Consider the following 17,659-nt stretch of genomic DNA (forward strand, 5'->3'; position numbering starts at 1 on the left):
AGAACTGATAGACCTTGTGATGAGCAAACTTACTAACTCTGATATTTTGCTGGATGTCCACCTCTTGGTTTTTTAATGCATGGACAGACTTCATTTTATATTCTTCCAACTGCCAAGGCACTTACATAATGCAGTTTAGTAACTTTTTTGGCCAAGAGATTGCTATCAATGAGCTGTTTCTCTTATCTTGGAAAATCTTCTTCATGGCTGCTCCTCGATTTGAATCAGTGACCTTTCACTTGGGAATCAACCTACTAACACACTGAGCTATTAGGGAATGTGAGAAAAGGTTGTAATTTGTAGTGTTCAGAAATAAAAGATTTTTCCACCACCAAGAGCAAAATAGTAACAATGCAGTGACATAACAAGAATCTCCATAACTAATCATATGTAAAATAGTTGCAAGCCAAAATGTTGCATGAGAAAGCCAAGATGATTGTCTATAGAATGATGCTAGTCTCCCATTAGAAGCAATAGTGGTTGGTGAGATATGGAGCCTGAAAGTCAAAAGTTCAAAATATTGTTACCATTTTGCTCATCAGGGGGCTTAGAAAGATTTGCAAATCACCAGGAGAGGTAAGAGGAGAAACCAGCTTGGGATGGCGTCGGACTAGTCTGGTCTCTGCCTACAGTCTCTGGCCACATTTTTAAACTATCTTTACTCTAAAATGCTGGAGCATTTCAGAACAAAACATACCTGGCTGTAAGTGTGTAGTGTTTTGGGCAACAAAAATCAACTGAAATGTTCCCTGTAATGTAGTTACACAGTTGTAGACTAATGTAAGACACTTTAGCCCGTTCATCATGACATATGACGTATAATTACTAGTGATGGGAGAACCTGTGAATTTTTGGGTTCAGCGGGTTCGGCCAAGCATCTAAAAAAGTTTGGTTTGGTACTCGAACTCAAACCCCATTCAAATGAATGGAAGGTACAAACATCCGTTATTTGTCATGCTGTCATCTGCATGACTGCACGGCAAACATGGACTCTGATTGTAGGTAAGATGACAGCATGAACTAGCAGTTGTGGCTGGTGGTAAAAAGGTTACTGCCCATCACAGATTTTCATCAACCTATGCCTACTGTTGCTGATAACAGTGAGACCAGGCACCACTAATGGGAGTATTCAACAGCCAGAGCATGTGATATCTAATATATAATTGCCTAGAATACTACTTCCTGCAATTTGTGCCAACTTCCGTGGCTTTGTCCGGAGCTAATGTCCGGAGCTAATGTCCGGAGCTAATGTCCGGAGCTAATGTCCGGAGCTAATGTCCGGAGCTAATGTCCGGAGCTAATGTCCGGAGATAAGTGACGTCAACAGTGTCCAGTGTCTGATTGGTTGCCGCCTGCTGCGAGCGACCAATCAGAAACGTGCCATACTGTGACACACTCCGCCCGCCATTTTGGTGTGATTTTTGAATTTTTACCTCACAGCAAGTTTCTACTGCGTGGAGGCGGGCCCAGTGACGTTGCTCTTCAAGCTCCTGCCGAATTTCGTCAAAAAAATGATAATACCATTTACCAAAACTATATATATTTAGTTGTGAAGTGGTTCAGTGACATTTTCACACCAATTTTGAACTTTTGTTTGGTGTTTTCTCCACATACTGCCTATTATTTTTGTTCTTTCTTACTATTATTTATTAATTGTATTATTCTTACATTTGAATAAATAAAGTATATATGGATTCTAGACTCCCGATTCTTTAGAACCGGGCTGCCATCTAGTAAATAAATAATTAAAAAAAAAATGACTTGAGGTCTCTTGTATTTTTAATAGCCAGCACAGTCAAAACTGACAGCTGCAGGCTGCAACCCTCAGCTGTCAGTTTTATCATGGCTGGTTATCAAGACTAAATGGATCCCATGCCATTTTTTTATTATTTACATAAATAACTAAAAAAACGGTGTGGAGACCCCCCCATTTTTGACAACCAGTCATGCTAAAGCAAACAGCTGGGGGATGGTATTCTCACACTGGTAAGGGGCCATGGATATTGGCCCCTTCCAGCCTAAAAATATTTTGTTCCCATTTTCCAGTATAATATATTTGAAAATCAATGGTGTAAAACTCGTCCCACAAAAAAAGACACTCATTTAGCTATATTGACAGAAATATAAAAAAAAGCTATGGCTCTTGGTCATAGAAAATATTTTAAATCCTTGAGGTTCCTAATATCATCCCTTCCTTTTTTTTCATCTACCATTTGTCCTGAGGAGTCAGTAGCTAGCACTTCATACTGCCTTTATGTAAAATGACAGTGTACACAGAGATGGGAAGAAGATTAATTAAAATGCGAGGGTTCCTCTTTATGTCCAGGTGAATGAAGAGGATGTGTATTGTCCACAGAGACAGGAAAAGGTAATTAGGATCTGAGGGGATCAAAGGAGAAACTGACAGCCTTTTCAAATAGCTATAGACACTGCAGTTACAATAAATCAGCAGACAGTATGTCTCTGGGAGAAAATATAGAATATTGGAATTTCTAGCCATCCGATATTAATGAGCACACATTTTCAGCACCGGAATAACTAGGCAAAAATACACATATTTTCTCTAAATTATAAACCCCACCAAAGGGCCCCAAATCCATACGGGCCAGAAGCTAGGCCATGTTTGGTCTCTAAGCGTAGATAAAATCCAGAGACAACAGATGACATCAGTTTTTAAATATCCCTGACACTCTTAGAAGAAGGGAAGGAAAAAATGGAAAATGGCCCACGGCGTGAAGGGGGTCAAAAGATTGTGCAACATTTGCTCTAAAATGGCGCAAAAAATGTAAAGACAAACAGAACAGAAAGATTATCTTTGATTTTGCATAAAATTCATTAACCTGTGTGCACTATTTTGAAAAAATTATACTACAGGACGAAAAGAAAAGTTACTTATCAGGAAATACTGAATCTGTATTATACACACTGGTTTTGCTTTCAGCTACAGAACTCTACACTATTACTTATTTTTCCTTGTTTTTAATCAAAGATATTGTTTGCATATTTTTGTTTTCTATAGTTCATTTGTATTCAGGGCAATGAAAAAATCATGCTGATGTGTTAAATGTCAAGTTATATCAAATTTAATATTAGAATCAATAAAATTATCAAAAAACAAAACAAAAAATTTGAGGTATTTATTTTAAAAGCTTTTTGTTTTAAAGCGACTCTGTCACCCCCTCCAGTAATGCTGCATTCTGACAAGGTGTCTCTTTTAGTTATTGGTGCAGTGAAAGCCAAAATAAAGCATTTTATAATTTCGCCAAAATACCTCTCTTTAGTCCTGGAGGCAGGTCCTAACCCCCCTGCTGCACACGCCACACTTCAGTCATTCAAATCTTCTTCGGCGCCGGGCGCCGCCCCCTCTGCACTGTTTTCCAATCAAATCCGGCGCCTGCGCTGTTTAGTGCAGGCGCAGTGAGCTCTGGCCGTCTGACCTCACATGCAGTCTTGCAGACTGCGCCTGTGCGGCCACCCAGCTTGTGAATCCCAGACCCGCAGTGTGTTATGCATTATGCACAGTGCGGGACTGGGATTCACAAGCTGGGTGGCCGCACAGGTGCAGTCTGTGAGACTGCATCTGAGGTCAGACGGGCAGCGCTCACTGCGCCTGCCCCTGGCAGAACAAAACAGCGCAGGCGCCGAAGAAGATTTGAGTGACTGAAGTGTGGTGTTTGCAGCAGGGGGGTTAGGACCTGCCTCCAGGACTAAACAGAGGTATTTTGGCGAAATTTGGCTTTAACTGCACCAATAACTAAAAGAGCCACCTTGTTAGAATGCAGCATTACTGCTGAACAAGGTGGCTCTTTTAGTTTCTAATGGCTGGAGGGGGTGACAGAGTCGCTTTAAAAATTCTGGCACTGTATTATATTTATAAAATGTTCAATTATAGTTTGTAAATGTTTCCTCTGCCTCCTCTTTCTATTGAAAATCTGTATCTGTATCTGTATGTTGGGTTCTCCAGAGAGAAAGATACTCTTTGCCCTCTATTTTGTCAAATTGAAGAAAGCCCCAAATGAAGTATTCTCTATGAACTTTGAGAGACCGAAAGGGATAATAGTAAATGGGTTTTCTAAAATAGAGTGTCTGTATAGAGAGCTTTCTTTAAGCATGATGTGACTATTGGCTAAAACAGTCATCATAAGACACAGTTTATGTATTAGGGCTGAGGGCGTATTCAAGTAGTGCTATCCCAACATATAGTGACGATATAGTAACAATAATGTACCAAAACAGAAGCCTGAACAGAGTAAACCGAAATCTACCAAATTACATATTGAATCTGCAGCGCCCCAGAGACCTGGTCGTTGCAGTATGACGCTCTGCCACTAAGGGGAGTGATGGTTCGTCTGATGGCACTAAAGGAGTTCTCCTGACCAGGTATCACCAGAACACATTACACTTCACACTCCGGCCACTAGGGGGAGCAAAAGGCTTTATTTATTGGGCCACTCCTCACACTGGTAAAACTAGGGGTCGGGGAGGAAGTTAGTTAGAAGCTGACTGGGTTGGATTCAGGCAACATCCCGTGGCAGGGGGTGTTGCAGGGAGAAGACACAGGGTGGTCCCTGTCAGGCATGGGAACCTGGCAGGTGCCTAGCAAACAGAGCAGAACGTAACGGGACCGCGCCTGCACACCCCGTGGCAGTATCCAAGAGAGAGACACGAAGGGAAGGATATTGTGGAACAGTGTAAACGAGATCAAGCACAAAGGAGTACCATAATTCCAACCCAAGAGAAACACTATACATAATGGGATGCCTAGAACATGCATCACAAATTGACACACTGCCTAAAGCAGTCTCAATGCGAGAGGACACTCCTGCATACAATAAGAACCATGAGAAACGATACGGAGTACTAAGTCCACACAAATATGTATAAAAGTATATAACTTTATTTAATTAGTTCCATAATTCGAAATAACAACACGTACAGAAATAACAATCACAAGAAATAATAAGGGATCAGGTCAGCCACAGGTATATATCCAGCAAGGTAACATGAAATAAAGTGCTTAGTGCTCACATGTTAATCAGGGAAGCATCTGCGCTGTGTCCCTATGATAAGACACAGTGCCACATCACATGGTCAAAACCTCAGTAACAGCACAATGGCATATGATCAGATTCTAATAGTGATGCTTACCCATGTTAAGGAGTAGTGCCGGACCTGTGTATCGCCGCCACCGACGCGCGTTTCACTGCTCTTTTTCAAGGTGCGGTGATGTTATGTGTGGGGGCCGGTGTTTTTAAAGCCAGACACGCCGGATCCTCTCCAATCGGCGCATGTCCCAAGTCTCCACGCCGATACTAGCGTCACTTCCGGTGGGGAGGAGTAACACTGCGTGCCAGTCGCATGTCAGTGACATCACTGGAACGCAAGTGTCCTCCAAAAGTCGCCATTAGTGTCGCTCCGATCAATGCAGCAAAGGACATGTGCACAGAGGAAGCAGCGCTCTGGTGGGAGGAGCCGAGAAGCTGCCGTAATAGAATACAAAGGGGCGGAAGGAAGATAAGTGTTGTGGTGCCATTGTGTGGACAAGGTCAATAGTAAGAATCAGTGCTAAGATGCCAATCACTAGAATTAGGCGAAATCCATGAATATATGCAAATAGTGTAAAGGGATATACATATACCATATATATTCTAAAGTGCATTATGCAGAACACATACAGGTGTAAACAATACATTTTCCTTATAAATAACATATACATCTACACCATAAAACATGGATAAGAATATCAAATATCAAGTAATATATATAACATACACAATAGGGAGGGAGAAGATAAAGGAAAGAGTGGGTGGGAAGGGGGGAAAAAGAAAGAAAAAAAGAGAAAAGGGTGTGAAAAAACACAACAAAGTGAGTGATCCAAATCTTCCTCCAAACTCCCGCTACCAAACGGCTACAGCACCTCTAGGAATAAGAATCAGGCCAGATTTTGTTATGCCAATTCACACACAGGGGAATAATTAAATCAAAGATGATACTAGAAAGAAAAATACCAATTAAAATCAACATAACAATAAAAACACATAACACAGAAAATTAAAAATCAAGACTGGGATGTGGTGTCAGCATTGCTTACAAAAATGAGCTAAAGCTTAATTGCTCATTGAGGCCTGCCGGCGCCATGGTGTTCAAAACCATAATCCACCGACATTCCCTCTGAGCTAACAAGCGTTTGGTGTCCCCACCCCTAATGCCTACACGGATTTTGTCGATGCCCCAAGCCCTAAAGCCCTGTGGATTGCAGTTATGTTTTAAACGAAAATGCTTCGGAATTGGTGTCAACATAGAGACCTCTTCCACGTCATGTGCGGCCACAATGTCCCTGACATGTTCGCGTATGCGAATACGCAGCTCTCTTGATGTTAAGCCAATGTAAACTAAATTACAAGCACATGTGGCATAATACACCACATTCGTGGTGCTACATGTAATATGATCTCGTATTGTATATTCTTTGTGGCCGTCAGATGACGTGAAAGTCTTAGAACGTCTCAAGTTCCTGCATGCCAGGCAATTCCCACATGGAAAAAAGCCTGTCCTTGGTTCACCAACCCCAAAAGCATTTTTAGATTTTTTCTGTACATAATGGCTTCTCACCATAAGGTCCTTAAGGTTTCGACTTCTCCGTGCAGTCATCAGTGGGTGTTGTGGCAGGCATTCCCGCAGGATAGGATCGGTCTTTAGTATAGGCCAATGTCGATTTAGTATAGACTTCATGGTGTCCCATCTATGATTGAATGTGGAAATATATCTCAGATCAACTTCTGTATTTGGTACTGAGAATCCCCTCTCTCTCGATGTCATTAACTCGTCCCTCTGCACTCTTTTAGCTCTTAAATAGCCCCTCTTAATATTCCTTCGGCTATAACCCCTTTGGGAAAATCTCTCCCCAAGGTCCACCGCCTGTTTCTCAAAATCCACATCCGTGGTGCAAATCCTCCTGGCGCGAAGAAACTGTCCCACTGGTATGGATCTGATCGTGGACTGTGGATGTGATGAGGACGCGTGCAAGAGGGCATTCACAGACGTCCCTTTCCGATATAAATCGGTATGTATGAGACCATTTGGTTGAACCCTCAATGTAACATCTAAAAATGTAACTTCATGTTGATCAAAGACATAGGTGAGACGGATGTTGGAGCCGTTGCAGTTCAGCCCTGACATAAAACTCTGCAGATCAGAAGTCGGGCCCTGCCAGATGAACAGAACATCATCGATGTATCTGTACCATCCCACAATTTGGGGGGAGGCATGTGCGCCATCTGAAAAAATCTCCCTCTCCCAAAAACCCAAAAATAAATTTGCATAAGAGGGCGCACATGCCGCCCCCATGGCAGTCCCTTGCCTCTGCAGAAAAAAACGATCTTTAAACGTAAAAAAATTGAGAGTCAGGACGAACTCCAACAGCTCCAACACCAGCTCACGTACGTCAGCGTCCAAATTACTCTCTAGGAAAAATCTGGATGCCCTCAAGCCGTCCTTATGGCGGATGCAGGTGTACAACGACTCCACATCCGCCGTGACTAACACCATATCTGCGTCCACGAACAGACCATCCAGACGTCTAAGAATGTCATTTGTGTCTCTGACATAGGAGGGAAGCGACTCCACCTGTGGATGTAAATAATATTCAATGAATTTACAGACTGGATCAAACAACCCCCCCATGCCAGAGACAATGGGACGCCCAGGAGGATTTACCGGATCTTTGTGGACCTTGGGGAGAAGATAAAAAGTTGGAATCACCGGAGCAGAGACCATCAGGCCCCCCAATACTTTTTTTGAGATAATGCCCCTTTCATATGCAATCTCCAAGATATTATTGAGTTGCACTTGGAATTTTGAAAGAGGGCTCTGAGGCAGCTGTACATATGTCTCCTTATTCCTCAACTGCCTCATGGTCTCCCTCTCATACTTCTCAACAGGCCAGATCACCACGTTGCCCCCCTTATCCGCTGGTTTTATCACCACATCATCCCACGTTTTAATTTCTTCCAAGGCTTGTCTTTGCAATAAGCTCAAATTGTCTCTTTTTTATAGTTGTTAATAGCCTTGAAATCCTCCATAACTAGGCGGGACTTCTGATCTGCAGAGTTTTATGTCAGGGCTGAACTGCAACGGCTCCAACATCCGTCTCACCTATGTCTTTGATCAACATGAAGTTACATTTTTAGATGTTACATTGAGGGTTCAACCAAATGGTCTCATACATACCGATTTATATCGGAAAGGGACGTCTGTGAATGCCCTCTTGCACGCGTCCTCATCACATCCACAGTCCACGATCAGGTCCATACCAGTGGGACAGTTCCTTCGCTCCAGGAGGATTTGCACCACGGATGTGGATTTTGAGAAACAGGCGGTGGACCTTGGGGAGTTATAGCCGAAGGAATATTAAGAGGGGCTATTTAAGAGCTAAAAGAGTGCAGAGGGACGAGTTACTGACATCGAGAGAGAGGGGATTCTCAGTACCAAATAAAGAAGTTGATCTGAGATATATTTCCACATTCAATCATAGATGGGACACCATGAAGTCTATACTAAATCGACATTGGCCTATACTAAAGACCGATCCTATCCTGCGGGAATGCCTGCCACAACACCCACTGATGACTGCACGGAGAAGTCGAAACCTTAAGGACCTTATGGTGAGAAGCCATTATGTACAGAAAAAATCAAAAAATGCTTTTGGGGATTGTGAACCAAGGACAGGCTTTTTTCCATGTGGGTATTGCCTGGCATGCAGGAACTTAAGACGTTCTAAGACTTTCACGTCATCTGACGGCCACAAAGAATATACAATACGAGATCATATTAGATGTAGCACCACGAATGTGGTGTATTATGCCACATGTCCTTGTAATTTAGTTTACATTGGCTTAACATCAAGAGAGCTGCGTATTCGTATACGCGAACATGTCAGGGACATTGTGGCCGCACATGACTCGGAAGAGGTCTCTATGTTGAAACCAATTCCGAAGCATTTTCGTTTAAAACATAACTGCAATCCACAGGGCTTTAGGGCTTGGGGCATTGACAAAATCCGTGTAGGCATTAGGGGTGGGGACACCAAACGCTTGTTAGCTCAGAGCGAATGTCGGTGGATTATGGTTTTGAACACCATGGCGCCGGCAGGCCTCAATGAGCAATTAAGCTTTAGCTCATTTTTGTAAGCAATGCTGACACCGCATCCCAGTCTTGATTTTTAATTTTCTGTGTTATGTGTTTTTATTGTTATGTTGATTTTAATTGGTATTTTTCTTTCTAGTATCGTCTTTGATTTAATTATTCCCCTGTGTGTGAATTGGCATAACAAAATCTGGCCTGATTCTTATTCCTAGAGGTGCTGTAGCCGTTTGGTAGCGGGAGTTTGGAGGAAGATTTGGATCACTCACTTTGTTGTGTTTCCCCCCCCCCCTTTTCTCTTTTTTTCTTTCTTTTTCCCCCCTTCCCACCCACTCTTTCCTTTTTCTTCTCCCTCCCTATTGTGTATGTTATATATATTACTTGATATTTGATATTCTTATCCATGTTTTATGGTGTAGATGTATATGTTATTTATAAGGAAAATATTGTTTACACCTGTATGTGTTCTGCATAATGCACTTTAGAATATATATGGTATATGTATATCCCTTTACACTATTTGCATATATTCATGGATTTCGCCTAATTCTAGTGATTGGCATCTTAGCACTGATTCTTACTATTGACCTTGTCCACACAATGGCACCACAACACTTATTTTCCTTCCGCCCCTTTGTATTCTATTACGGCAGCTTCTCGGCTCCTCCCACCAGAGCGCTGTTTCCTCTGTGCGCATGTCCTTTGCTGCATTGATCGGAGCGTCACTAATGGCGACTTTTGGAGGACACTTGCGTTCCAGTGATATCACTGACATGCGACTGGCACGCAGTGTTACTCCTCCCCGCCGGAAGTGACGCTATTACCGGCGTGGAGGCTCAGGACATGCGCCGATTGGAGAGGTTCCGGCGCGTCTGGCTTTAAAAACACCGGCCCCCACACATAACATCACTGCACCTTGAAAAAGAGCAGCGAAACGCGCGTCGCTGGCGGCGATACACAGGTCCGGCACTACACCTTAACATGGGTAAGCATCACTATTAGAATCTGATCATATGCCATTGTGCTGTTACTGAGGTTTTGACCATGTGATGTGCCACTGTGTCTTATCATAGGGACACAGCGCAGATGCTTCCCTGATTAACATGTGAGCACTAAGCACTTTATTTCATGTTACCTTGCTGGATATATACCTGTGGCTGACCTGATCCCTTATTATTTCTTGTGATTGTTATTTCTGTACGTGTTGTTATTTCGAATTATGGAACTAATTAAATAAAGTTATATACTTTTATACATATTTGTGTGGACTTAGTACTCCGTATCGTTTCTCATGGTTCACAAAGGAGTACCAGTAGGAGTCGTGCCGTGAGACCGAGGCAACATCCTACTGAGGCGCGTAGCCGGTGGCCGGAACACCGCGGAAGTAACTGACTCTAGGCTTTACTTCGAACTCCACAGGACAGTTAATTATAGGTTGGCTGTCTCACCTAAACACCTAAGAAGACATAGGGGGCAACTGTGGGAGAGGGGCGTCTCTAGGGTCCCGGAAGAACTCCAGGCCTTCCCATCATACGGGTGCGTCCTAGCCATAACATACCTGGGGGACGTTGAACTAGTAACATCTGGAACTAAAGAGAGAGAGAGAGCTGTAGAGAACGAACGAATGAGAACAGCAGTTGTGAGGACTATTCCGAATGCTCAGCAGGGTAGGACTACAACACACAGGCGCTAGTGGTAGGCAACGATTTCCATCCGCGAAGGAAACTCTGGATGTGCCCATCGGACCGGCCGGTCTCAGATAGCCCTGTTAAGTGTGCTCTGGATTGAGGATCCTGAAGTCTTCAGTAAAGAGGTAAAGAGACTGCAACCCTGTGTCCTCGTTATTGACTGCACCCTACAGCATTACCATCTACCTTACTGGGAAGCCCTGGGAACATACTTCACCTGTGGGAAGGTATACCATCCAGCTGCCATTCCATCACCCCAGCGGACCCCACAGCAGCGTCGCTCACCCTGACCGAACACCACAGGTGGCATCATGAACCCCTGACAGACTGCACCACCTTTATTAGACGCCCCTTAGCAGGGTCGCGGACCAGGTCTAGCCACCATGACAGCCTCAGAACCAAACCAGAGAGGCCCGGTACCGAGAACGCGTGGCCCTGTGTCTGGGGGCGCTCCAACTTGGCGTCACGAACAGGATCCTACTTAAGCCTGAGAAGCAGGTCATGTGTGCCTTGGAACTGTGATTGAAACGTGTTTGGACTGTGATTTATTGCAGAGACTGTGTATTGCTATCTGCCGCAAGATTCCCGCCAAAACCGCCGCCATTGCCACGCCACGAGGAGCGCAGGAGAAGAAGGAGGGCGTGCCATGGGAGAGACTATCAAAGTGGCGCCAGAAGTGCTGACCGCCCCCTCCGATTACTGTTGCGGGGGGATGATCTGCCCCAAAGCAGAGGAGAACCGCCCCCTGACTTGCAGCGGCAGGAACCAAGACAAGAAGGAGCCACACCCCCAGGAAATGGAGGAGCAGTGTGTGAGTGCCATTGCAGACCCCAGAGAGGGGATGATGACCAGCGGGTGCCCGAGCGATGAAGGAGCGATCCTGGCCTGTCCCCGTCAGCCGGAGGTAGACCAGAACTCGAATCTGCCGCGGCTGGAGGGCTCGGATTTCTTGGAGCCACGGGAGGAGGAGCCGAGTCAGCCTATCCCGAGTGTGGAGCCAGCCGATGTGAAGCAATGGAGATCGGAGCCGTCACTGAGGGCCGCACCGGGAGAACCACGGTCCGGGCTGCAGCCGATTCCAGCGTCCCCATCAATGGAACCGATCGGCATCGGTGGAACCACATCCGACGGAGGTATGGAAAACGCCCCTGCCCTTCTGATCGATCCGGCTCCTGTGACCGCTCCCCATCCTGACAGCGACCGACTCCCTGCTCCTGAGCTGGTGGGTATAGCCCCCAGCACCATGGAGAAGCTGGTGCCTCCGCTACCGGCGAATATGATGATACCACTGGGAGTAAGCTTAGAGGACATGACGCAGAAGGTCTTGCTTTCAGTGGACTTGCAGACAGAGAGAATCTGCACGACTTCCTAGAGACTTGGTTCCCTGTTAAAGGGAATGTTGACATGTTGCTTTGAAAAAGATCGAAAGGTTAATAATGTTGAAAGTTAGTAAAGTTTGATAATGTTAATAAAGATTGAGGACAGGAAAGCTTGAAGTGAACCCGTAGGGGTTAGAGAGAGAGTCCTCCTGAGAACCGTAGAATGATGGTCGGTACAATGACAGTAGGCCCAGCCAAGGAGCTAGACGGTCCTGCATTGGTGAAGCTAGAACGGAAAGAAAAGTTGAGTTACTTATATAGTATTTTATAGTAGGCCTTTAGTGGGTTCAGCTTATACGCCCTTAAAGGAAAAGTTAAATTATTGTTCAGAGTTTGCACTTGGTAGAATACCCGGCTGGGTACTGAGAGTTATTTATAGTCAGAATGTTATTTAAAAATATTTAACCTTGTTTTTGTTTGTAACGTTCAAGTGTCCTCACCTCCCATAAAGGGAAGCATTGTTCTATTTACTTGTTTTAAGCATTTCAAAAATGTTGTATGTCTTTTGCTGCAATGTATTGTTGTTCTTCTTCCCAGTCCAGGAGTACTGGATTTAACCGGGGGGAGTGCAGCACCCCAGAGATCTGGTCGTTGCAGTATGATGCTCTGCCATTAAGGGGAGTGATGGTACGTCTGATGGCACTAAAGGAGTTCTCCTGACCAGGTATCACCAGAACACATTAAACTTCACACTCCGGCCACTAGGGGGAGCAAAAGGCTTTATTTATTGGGCCACTCCTCACACTTGTAAAACTAAGGGTCGGGGAGGAAGTTAGTTAGAAGCTGACTGGGTTGGATTCAGGCAACATCCCGTGGCAGGGGGTTTTGCAGGGAGAAGATACAGGGGGGTCCCTGTCAGGCGTGGGAACCTGGCAGGTGCCTAGCGAACAGAGCAGAACGTAACGGAACAGCACCTGCACGCCCCGCGGCGGTATCCAAGAGAGAGACACGAAGGGAAGGATATTATGGAACAGTGTAAACGAGATCAAGCACAAAGGAGTACCAGTAGGAGTCATGTCGTGAGACTGCGGCAACATCCTACTGAGGCGCGTAGCCGGAGGCCGGAACACCGCGGGAGTAACTGACTCTAGGCCTTACTTCGAACTCCGCAGGACAGTTAATTATAGGTTGGCTGTCTCACCTAAACACCTAAGAAGACATAGGGGGCAACTGTGGGAGAGGGGCATCTCTAGGGTCCTGGAAGAACTCCAGGCCTTCCCGTCATACGGGTGCGTCCTAGCCATAACATACCTGGGGGACGTTGAACTAGTAACATCTGGAACTAAAGAGAGAGAGAGCTGTAGAGAACGAACGAACGAGAACAGCAGTTGTGAGGACTATTCCGAATGCTCAACAGGGTAGGACTACAACACACAGGCACTAGTGGTAGGCAACGATTTCCATCTGCGAAGGAAACTCTGGATGTGCCCATCGGACCGGCTGGTCTCAGATAGCCCTGTTAAGCATGCTCTGGATTGAGGATCCTGAAGTTTTCAGTAAAGAGGTAAAGAGACTGCAACCCTGTGTCCTCGTTATTGACTGCACCCTACACCATTACCATCTACCTTACTGGGAAGCCCTGGGGACATACTTTACCTGTGGGAAGGTATACCATCCAGCTGCCATTCCATCATCCCAGCGGACCCCACAGCAGCGTCAGTCACCCTGACCGAACACCACAGGTGGCATCATGAACCCCTGACAGACTGCACCACCTTTATTGGACGCCCCTTAGCAGGGTCGCGGACCGGGTCTAGCCACCGTGACAGCCTCAGAACCGAACCAGAGAGGCCCGGTACCGAGAACGCGTGGCCCTGTGTCTGGGGGCGCTCCAAATCAAATACATTTCCTTAGAACATCACATTAAAATCATACTGTAGATTGTGAGCCCTCGCGGGCAGGGTCCTTTCTCCTCCTGTACCAGTTGTGACTTGTATTGTTCAAGATTATTGTACTTGTTTTATTATGTATACCCCTCCTCACATGTAAAGCGCCATGGAATAAATGGCGCTATAATAATAAATAATAATAATAATAATACTGGACACAAAATGGGAAAAGAGTTAGAGAACTGAAGCCCTCCTTAAGGCCCCTGACGCGCGTTCCGCATACCTGCTTTATCACTCCCCTTTGACTCACTATGGGTAAGCAGGAGTTATTTTTTATGTCAGCCTACAATATCGGTACATAGGTTATACTCTGTAACTAATTACTTTGCCTACCATTTCCTGATCCTTTAACCGTTCTTTGTAGGACATACTTTGCAGTCTGCTTACCATCCTGGTAGCTCTTCTCTGAACTTGCTCCAGTTTTTCCATGTCTTTTCTTAAAATGTGGTGCCCAGAACTGGACACAGTATTCCAGATGTTATCACGTTTGCTGAGTGACACTTAAAAATGGTACCTGGGGCTGCAGAACCGTTGAGCAATCACAGTTATTTTCCCTACAGAACATGTACTATCTGTAAAATCTGAAATTGCTGCCTAATCAACAGCAGAACCTCTTGCCCGAACTAGTACTAAGTCTTTTATCGTTAGAACATTCAACAATGCTATTGTTTTGGGAGTCTGAATGTTGAATGTAAGTATTGACAACTGATTTTTTTTTTATTTATTATAAAAAAACCTGTTCATGATAAAGAAATGTTGGTCTGTTAGTAAAATGTTTATTTCAGAGGTTGTAATTTTAGAGTCTATTCACTTGAATGCAGTTGGCTGTGACTTAAATTGCAAAATGAACTTCTTAGACGACATGCTTAAAAACATAGAACGCTAATGGCACGAATGTATCTATTCTTCGCAGATCATTACGACTTTGAATTGTTATTACTTCAAGGAAAGTAGCACCTACCTCTCCAAGAAAAAAGTCGTCATCTCAGCGTCTCACAACAACTAATGCTCATCAAATCTGTCCCCTAGGCGAGCAATGCCAATATCAGATGAGACAGGATTGTGATGTTAGTCAATTTCCTCCTGCAGCTGGCTCACATAGCTGCAGGACAGATAAAAACAAGAGCACAGGTAATAAAAATAGAGAAAAATACACAAGGAATGCATGCTAAGAGAAAGGTTTGTAATAGTAATAATGAAGCTAAAATGTAATATAGATTAATTGCATCATTCTGGACAAATACTTATTCTGCCCGTCAAGAAAACATGTAATAATTTGAAATATACATGATTTGCTTATATTAACATATGATGGAAAAATGTGACACAACAGACCTGGTGAATGAATGGTTTAAAATGGAAAGGCATACATTGATCCATGTCAATGGTCTTGATAAGTGAAGGCTGTGCACATCAATTTTTCACCCTTTGCTGTGAAGAAACAGATATAAAACTGCATTCTGTGTTTAACATTTTTTTTAAATGGAATGTGTAATCAGAAAATGTATTATTTTTAAATTACGGTTTTGTGTTAAATATATATTTTTTAATTATTTGTAGAGATGGGCAGACACCTGGATGTTCGGGTCCGGCGGGTGCGGCCGAACAGTTACAAAAAAATCAGATTCAGGTACCAGAACAGTACCCAGACCCAAACCCAAACCCGGACCCCATTCATGGGGAGCCCAAACATCCAGTGTTTGCCATACTGTCATGAGCATGACAGCGTGGCAAACACTGCTTCTGATCAGTGGTGAAATAATCCCTGTCGGTCAGAGAGCCGCGGTTCCCACGCTGTCAAAAGACAGTGTGAGCGCTCAGCTGTGATCGGAGGTATAAAGTTTACCTCTAGTCACTGCTGTCAGCTGATGGGACTACAGCTCCCATCATCTGCTGCTGCTAATAACAGCAAGAGCAGGAGCAGCTGATGGGTGTATTCATTAGCCGGCTCCTGCGTTCTAAATAAATAATTAAAGAAAAACCCAACTTGGGTTTCCCTTTTTTTAAACCAGCCAGGCAAAACTCACAGCTAGTAGCTGCAACCCTCAGCTGGCAGCTTCAGCAAGGCTGGTTATCAAGAATAGATGGATCCCCACGCCGTATTTTTAAATTATTTAAATAATTTTTTAAAATGGCGTGGCGTTCCCCTCATTTTTGACACCCAGCCATGCTAAAGCAGACATCTGGGGGCTGGTATTCTCAGGCTGGTAAGGGGCCATGGATATGGCCCCCCAGTGTAAAAATAGCATCCCGCAGCCGCCCAGAAAAGTCACATCTATTAGATGCGCCAATTTTGACGCTTTGCTCTGCTCTTCCCACTTGCCCTGTAGCGGTGGCAAGTGGGGTCCATATTTGTGGGGTTGATGTCACCTTTGTATTGTCCGGTGACATCAAGCTCATGGCTTAGTAATGGAGAAACATCTATAAGACTCCTATCCATTACTAATCCTATAGTTGTATGGTAAATAAAGACATAGCCAGAATAAAGTCCTTTATTAGAAATAAAACAAAACACACTTTTACTTTTTTATTTAAAAATAATAAACACAGGGGGTAACGCAAAGGTCGGTATTGGGATCTATTCTCTTCAACGTATGTATTAACCATCTGGTAGAAGTTTTACACAGTAAAATATCGATATTTGCCGTTGATACAAAACTATGCAAAGCTGTCAATACAAGAGAACATAGTATTCTGCCTCCTATGGATCTGGATAAGTTGGAAACTTGGGCCGAGAGTTGGCAGATGTGGTTTAACAATGATAAATGTAAAGTTATACACATGGGAAGAAGGAATCAATATCACCATTACACACTGAATGGGGAACCAATGGGTAAATCTGACAGGGAGAAGGACTTGGGGATCCTAGTTAATGATAAACTTACCTGCAGCAGCCAGTGCCAGGCAGAAGCTGCCAAGGCAAACAGGATCATGAGGTGCATTAAAAGAGGTCTGGATACACATGATGAGAGCATTATACTGCCTCTGTACAAATCCCTAGTTAGACCGCACATGGAGTACTGTGTACAGTTTTGGGCACTGGTGCTCAGGAAGGATATAATGGAACTAGAGCGAGTACAAAGGAGGGCAACAAAATTAATAAAGGAGATGGGGGAACTACAATACCCAGAGAGATTAGCAAAATTAGGATTATTTAGTCTAGAAAAAAGACGACTGAGGGGCGATCTAATAACTATGTATAAGTACATAACGGGACAATACAAATATTTCTCTGAGGATCTGTTTATACCAAGTAAGGTGACAGTCACAAAGGGGTATTCTCTGCGTCTGGAGGAGAGAAGGTTTTTCCACCAACGTAGAAGAGGATTCTTTACTGTTAGGGTAGTGAGAATCTGGAATTCCTTGCATGAGGAGGTGGTGATGGCGAACTTAGTCGAGGGGTTCAAGAGAGGCCTGGATGTCTTCCTGGAGCGTAACAATATTGTATTTTACAGTTACTAGGTTCTTTAGAAGGACGTAGATCTGGCGATTTATTCTGACAGAATATAGGCTGAACTGGATGGACAAATGTATTTTTTCGGCCTTGCTAACTATGTTTCTA

The sequence above is a fragment of the Ranitomeya imitator genome, chromosome 6, assembly GCF_032444005.1.
Source record: "Ranitomeya imitator isolate aRanImi1 chromosome 6, aRanImi1.pri, whole genome shotgun sequence".
Taxonomy (NCBI): Eukaryota; Metazoa; Chordata; class Amphibia; order Anura; family Dendrobatidae; genus Ranitomeya; species Ranitomeya imitator.